The sequence below is a fragment of the Antechinus flavipes genome, chromosome 1 (assembly GCF_016432865.1).
Source record: "Antechinus flavipes isolate AdamAnt ecotype Samford, QLD, Australia chromosome 1, AdamAnt_v2, whole genome shotgun sequence".
In the NCBI taxonomy this organism is placed as follows: Eukaryota; Metazoa; Chordata; class Mammalia; order Dasyuromorphia; family Dasyuridae; genus Antechinus; species Antechinus flavipes.
In genome coordinates, this window is record NC_067398.1 from 641,732,715 (window position 1) to 641,738,714 (window position 6,000).

Genomic DNA, 6,000 nt, shown 5'->3' on the forward strand with positions numbered 1-6,000 from the left:
GAAGATTTGGATATGAGTAATAGAAAGGGCTTCTGGGGTCACCCCTAACTTTGTGATTCCAAGATTCCACGGTCTCAAATAAGTTGTACACCTGTGGTCGATGGGATCATGAAATGTTAGGGCAATGGAAGGGGCCAAAGAGAGCTTTGAATCATGAATTCTCTTTTTTAGATGAGGAAACCGAGGTCAATGCCTTAGGGAAGAAACATACCCAGGGCATCGTAGCAAGTCTCCAGACTCTTAGCCTAGGTCTCTTTCTGCTGCCCCATGATCCTCCTTGGAGTGAGTTACAGCTTTTTCTGATTCATTCAAAGTTTCAAAGGGAACCACCTCCTATGAGAATTTTTATTCATGTTGAACCTTTTCTTTACCCTTTATGAGTTTATTGGCTGAGATCTGCTCCCTCATGAGCTTTTTGCCCTTTCCAGACTAAAGACACCACTTCTGGGAAATCCCTCATTTCTTTTGATGCATTATTTAAAACTGAAATTCATTCTTACTGGTTTGTGGATATAGATTCACCCTCAGGGCATAGAATATCACAGCCTCATAGAATCACAAAATCTTACAATCTCAGAGTCAGGAGGATCTAAAAAGGCTATTTAGTTCAATGACTGAATGAAAAGGAATCCCTCTTAGGAATCCTGAACAAGTGGGTCACTTAGCTCCCACTCCAAGCCCCAAGCAAAGCATGACACCCAGAGGCAGTACATTCCATCATGGGACAGCTCTAAGGGCAAAGAACTCCTTTCTTAGGTTGAATTGAAATTTATTTTTTCTATTTTAGAGCAGTTTTAAGTTTGCAAAAAGATCTGCAGATATACTATCTCTGTGTACACAACAATCTTGTGAGGCAGGTGCGATAATTAGGCATTGTACAATTATAATAGTTATTATTAGAGATGGGGAAACTGAGGAGGTTAATACAGTTAATGCAAAGGAGGATCATACAATTAAAATATACCTGGGCTAGGATGTGAACTTATATTTTCCTGATTTCAGGTCTAGCATTCTCTCAATTTTCCTAAATTCTTATCTCTTTTTCTCTCTGCTTCCCTCCCTCTTCCTCTCCCTTTCCTTCTTCCTCTTTCTCTTCCTCTCTCTCTATTTCTCTCTCTCCTTCTCGCTCTACTTCCCTTTCCCTCACCTTGTCTCTCTCTTTTCTCTCTCTCTCTTTTTCTCTCTCTGTCTCTCTCTTTTCTCTCTCTCTCCTTTTCCCTCTCCCTCCCTCCTTCCTTCTTTCCCACTCCCTCTCCCCTTCTCTCCCTTTCCTTCTTCCTCTTTCTCTTCCTCTCTCTCTATTTCTCTCTCTCCTTTTCCCTCTCCCTCCCTCCTTCCTTCTTTCCCACTCCCTCTCCCCTTCTCTCCCTTTCCTTCTCTCTGTGCCTCTCTCTGGCTGTCTCTCTCTCTCCTTCTTTCACTCTGTATTTCTCTGTCTCTTTGCTCTCTCTCTCTCTCTCTCTCTCTCTCAGTTTCTGTTGCTCTCTGTGTGTCTATTTCTTTAGTGTGACCCCACAATGAGTGCCATAAGTCAGGCTCCCCCTAATTCCTTTCAGTTTTTCTTTGTGTTCTGTCTTCTCTCAGTATATTGTAAAATCCTTGAGGGGTAGATTTTATTTTTGTTTGTATTCATACCCCCATGACTTGGTGTAGTGTTTGACATATAGTAGGTACTTAATAAATATTTATTGATTTGTAGATCAAGATTAGAGCTTATTGTGTCATCAGTATCTAGATTCAATCTAAGAAACAGGGTCAGCACTCAGTCTATGACTATGTTCTACATATCAGGATTTAGTTTAGGGTTTAATCTAGAATCAGGATTAGAATCTGTTATAGCAATGAGGAGTCACTCTTAGCCAAGAATTGGCTTTAAAAAGTAATTGGCAACAGTCCTTGGGAGAACAGAATGAAAATGAGCTTCAAATCAGGAGCCCTAAGATCTTGTCATAAGTTTGGCATTTAATACTTTTGTAGTCTTGGACGTACATTTATTTATTTTAGGCCTCAGTTGGACCTGATAGTCTCAAAGCTCTCTTCCCTGATACTATATTCTAAGTCATCTAGGGATTAAAATCATAACACTGACCTCTTCAACACTGTGTTAACTCATTAAACTCGGTTACCATTTTCCAGCCTGTGTCATTATTAAACCACTTTCCACATTTTCCATCTTGACTGACCTCTGACGGCTGAGTTGGCCTTTTGTGGAGAACGATTCTGCATTTTGGGCTTATTCCAGCAGTGTGCTCTTGGGAATTGAAGAGCCTTGAAACTCTTAAAGGAAAAAAAAAAGAGTCTTTCTTGGAGCTGCCTGTGCCAGATGGAACCTGACACATTGAATAAATTAGGGGACAATTACTTTTAGCAAACATTATATTAAACAGCTTGAGGCTGCTTTCGTGGAGCGTGCCAGATCGAGCACAAGAAGCAAAGCTAAAAAAAATGTTGCATCTCTATCGTGTGAGGATGACGACAGAGACTGCCAACACATAATCAGCTCCCTCCTGCTGCTGCTGGAGTGGTGGAGGCAAGGTTAGTAGGCGTCTGTGTGGTGGTTCCTCCCTCAGAGCCCACCCTAGGAGAAGGATCTTTGGCTTGGAAGGAAATGATTGATGGCAGTTACCTGGGAAGGGATCACCTTGGCATAGTACAGTCAAACAGGCAGTGGTATCTCTTGGCCAAAGATGGGATTCAGAAGAAGTGGGTTTCAGTCTTGCTTTTGATACTACTTGCTTCTTGTAGGACTTTAGGCAAGTCAGATCACATCACTGAGCCTCAGGTCTCTCATGGGACGCACAGTGCTGATATGGAATCAGGAGACCTGAGTTCAAATGTTGTCTCTTATTACCTGTGTGACCTAAAGAAAATCACTCATAATTTCTGGACTTTAATTTCCTCAACTGCATAATAAATTGGTTGGTCTAGATAACCTTGTAGGTTCTTTATAGTTCTAAATTATGATACTTTGGTCTGTAATTTGGCAATAAGGATGTTTGCACTTGCTAGAGTGGCAAGAGACTCAATCTTGGAGTTAGAAAGTCTGAGTTAAAGTGGTGGCTCCAACGTCTGCTGGCGAGAAAACTGTAAGCAAGCTATTTTACATCTCTAAAATTCATGGATGCAAATGCTTTGGATCTGGAATGGATCTTAGAAGTAATATAGTTCAACCCCTTCATTTTATAGAAGAAATAGAACTGAGAAGGTGACTCAGATGATTCCACAAGGAACTCATAGATAGATGTGAGTCCAAGTTAAAGTTCTTTGGCTGCAAATTTCACTTTTCCCTGACAATTCACTCTTTTTCTAAAGGAAACACTTTTGTTTCTTTTATTTGTAAAGTGAGGGTAATTTTGTTTACACCCCAAATCTCACAACAGGGCTATAATGAGAAATGTTGTTCTAGAAGTAAATGCTTTCCACACCTGTGTAGTGTTTTTTTTTTCCTTCTAAGTGATAGCTTTTAATATAGGGATAGAGAGAGTATCGGGGAAGACTACCTTAATTCAATCCAACTTTCCCTCCTGAAAGATGATAGTAACCAGTTTACCTTAGCCAAGAGCCAGCCTGCCTTATCTTGTGTCTTTTGGAAGCCATAGTATTTCACTGAGGATCTCTTTAGGGGAGATCACAGATCACAGGCATATTATGACTAAATTCTAAAGCATTCCTCCCCTTACAGCAGCTTTTGTTTCTCATCAGGGAGTGGTGTTTGTCTCCCTACTTCTAAGAAATTTTATATGCAAGCATTATTACTCTGGACTTGAGTTCCTTTCATCAGTCTCTAAGACACTCACATAGACTGTCTTATAAGCTAGAACAATAAATGTAGTTAATTTTATTTCATTCAGTCAAGAAACACTTCACAGAATCCCAGAATTTGAGAGTTAGAAGTGGTCATCCCTACTATACTATGCTTGTTATTGTTCATTTATACAGTTCCATATCCCACATTTATGCAGTTCAATTATTCAATGTGACTCTTTGTAACCCCCTGGACCATAGCCTTTCTATCATCTGCTATTTCCCAAAGTCTGTCCAAGCTTGCATTTCTTGCTTCCATGACATTATCTATCCATCTCATCCATTGCTGTTTCCTTCTTCTTTTGCCTTCAGTCTTTCCCAATATTAGGGTCTTTTACAATGAGTTCTGTCTTCTTATTATGTAAACAAAGTATTTAAGCTTTAGCTACAGTATTTGAACTTCTAGTGAATAGTCTTAATTAATTTCTTTAAGTATTGACTGATCTGATTTCCTTGTTGTTCAAGGGACTCTCAAAAGTCTTCTCCAGTACCACAATTTAAAAGAATAATTGATTCTATTTGGGGTCCTGGGCTTGGTAATGAAGGGAGATAGATGAATAAACCAGAATGTCTTCCCTGCTGGAGTTCATCAACCGGTTGCAGTGATGTTTTTCTAGCTAATTATTAAGAAAGATAAATAGAAGTCAAAAGACATGTTTCTAACCTATGCCACTGACCTATTGTGTGACTTTAAATAAGCTTATTCCTTTCTCTGAGATTCCACTTACTCATCTAGAAAATGGGAATTCTAATCCCTTCTCTATCTCTTACTGATTTTGTGTGTGTATATGGAATAAGATGAAATGTGGAAATACTTTGCTAATGGTAAAAGGCTTTACAAATTGAAAATATTAGAAAGAACTGATTATTATTATTGTTATTTTCAATATTGTCCTTTTTTGAGATTTAGTATTTCATCGTGACTAGTGGGTCAGCTTTGGAGTCAGTAAGAGCAATGATCTAGACCTACACTTGATAGATACTAGCTGTGTGACCCATACTAAATCATTTAATTTATCAGGGTCATCCTCTAAGTTGATAAATTGTTGAAAAATGACCAATTTGCCTCTTTGTATCAGGGAGTTTCTATCAGCAACAAATCTGTCCCTTTCCTTCCCCACCAATATATATATATATATATATATATATATATATATATATATATAATATATATATATATATATATATATATATATATATATATATATATATATATATTTTTTTTTTTTTTTTCAATTTAAGCTTCAGATGAGATATGATTTCATCAGAGTAGGTTCTTTCTTCCTTCCCCCTCAGAGTCTACAACTCTCTTCACGATTCACTAGAACATTTTCATGAGTAGTGGTGGCTAAAAACAACTTGTTCCCTGGTGGTCAACTCTTTGGTAACTTAACTAACTAGCTCCAAGAGAAGAGACAAAAGCTTCATTGCTGAGCTCACAATGTATATAATCTCTGCTTGTGAACTTTTGTGTTTGAGGTTGGCTGGCAAAGGATTCAAGATCTGAGGGTTCCCAATGAAACAAAGGGAGCAGTGGTTGCTTATGTTACCATTAAAGTTATCATTAAATGGTTCATCTCGTCCTTTTACTAGCAGACACAGAGGATTCCACATCCCATAAGCATCAGGAGGGCTTTTCTCTCCAGTACTGAACTGTCTTGTCTCTAAATAAGGATGATTTCTGGGGGCTATTGGACAGACATCAGTATGAAAATGGGATGCCTCCACAGGGGCCCAATTGCTCCCACAAGTACACGTGTGACATTGGTATGGAGAGTCCAGCTGAGTGACAGAGCTATCCTCCCATCACTCAGGGCTAGGCTTCCTGCCAGGCTCTGGCTTATTAATTCCTTTTCCTGCTGTCCCTGAGCATGTGGACTTCTTTGTTCACTATCCCCATCTGGAACCCTGGCGGGGCTAGAACGCCAGCTATGACAGAACCCTGGCTAAGGAAGAATGCTGCCTGGCATAGAATCCTGGCTGGTAGAGGATGTTGGCAGATTTAATGGAAACTATGGCTTAATGGAAAGAGTACTGGTTTTGGTGGCAGAAGTCAGTTTGAACTCATTTACACTTTTGAGCTTTGTGACCTTGGGCATGTCCCTTAATCTCTCTGTGTCTTAGTTTCCTTGTATCATCTATAAAATTGTGACAGTATCTATATCATAAGGTTATTTTCAGGAAAATGTTTTATTT